The sequence below is a fragment of the Pteropus alecto genome, unplaced genomic scaffold (genome assembly GCF_000325575.1).
Source record: "Pteropus alecto unplaced genomic scaffold, ASM32557v1 scaffold21, whole genome shotgun sequence".
NCBI lineage: Eukaryota > Metazoa > Chordata > Mammalia > Chiroptera > Pteropodidae > Pteropus > Pteropus alecto.
Window position 1 is genome coordinate 26,793,086 of NW_006436282.1, and position 1,061 is coordinate 26,794,146.

Sequence of the window (1,061 nt, forward strand, 5' to 3'; positions counted from 1 at the left end):
TAGTCAATGTGTTAGAAGCCATTATGATAATTTTTTTAGTGTTTAATTTGTCCTAAATTTTACCAGTGGAAATCCTTTCAGGTAATCTCCTATATATTTTTAATGTGTTTTATTTAGTATTTGAACATATCTTTGATTTCTGATGCAATGATATGTTTCAGGCTCACCTTTTATTTTCCCAGTCCCAAACCTCATATTCTTTAGTCGAAAGGGACATTTAAAAAACAACATATCTGAGCATTATACATACTCATTGCTTTGGGTGACATTTCTTCTACGCCCTTCAATAGAAGAGTTTGGAAGTTTTTTGTTTGTTTGTTTGTTTATTTAACATCTACAGCACCTGGTCTTCCTAGGTGGTCTCCCATACAACTACTAACTAGGCCCGACCCTGCTTAGCTTCTGAGATCAGACGAGATCGGGCACATTCAGTGTGGCATGGCCATAGATTGGAAGCATTTTTTTTTTTTTTAAACAATCACTAGTTCATACTGATTCTTCTAATTCAAATTTCATAGCTTAGGGTTCATCCTCACATTTTCTCTTCCATATTTGTTTTTCTTATCATACTATATATCAATGTCTATGCAGTTAAAGATCATATAAGGAAGTAAATGGAATAGTGACTATAATTTGAATAACCCTAAAAAGATGAGAAAAGAAAGCTAAAAGCGTGGCGTAAATAGAAGACAAATAGCAAAATGTTAGGCATAAGTCCAGCCATATCTGTGCTATTTTCAATTTAAATAAAGAAAAACTATAATTAAAAGGCGGGGATTGCCAAAAATGGATAATAAATGTATAGTCAAACTATATGCTATCTATAGTAGATATACATTAAATATAAAGACAAAGTAAGTCAAAAGTACTAGGATGACAAATTATATATCACACTAAGAATGAGCATAAGAAAGCTGATGTGTCGTATTAACATCAGAGAGTAGTCTTCAATACAAAGGGTATTTATATTAATGGTAAAGAAGTATCTCATAAGGATAAAAGGATCCTTTTATTACAAGGCAGAATAGCAAAGTACTCAATAAAAGGGCTTCAAAATACAT

General features: G+C 31.8%; 1 pseudogene; it reads right to left on the reverse strand.

The window, feature by feature from the left end:
* Positions 1-331: 331 nt before the first annotated feature.
* LOC112479809 lies at positions 332-450 on the reverse strand (annotated as a pseudogene).
* Positions 451-1,061: the final 611 nt, after the last annotated feature.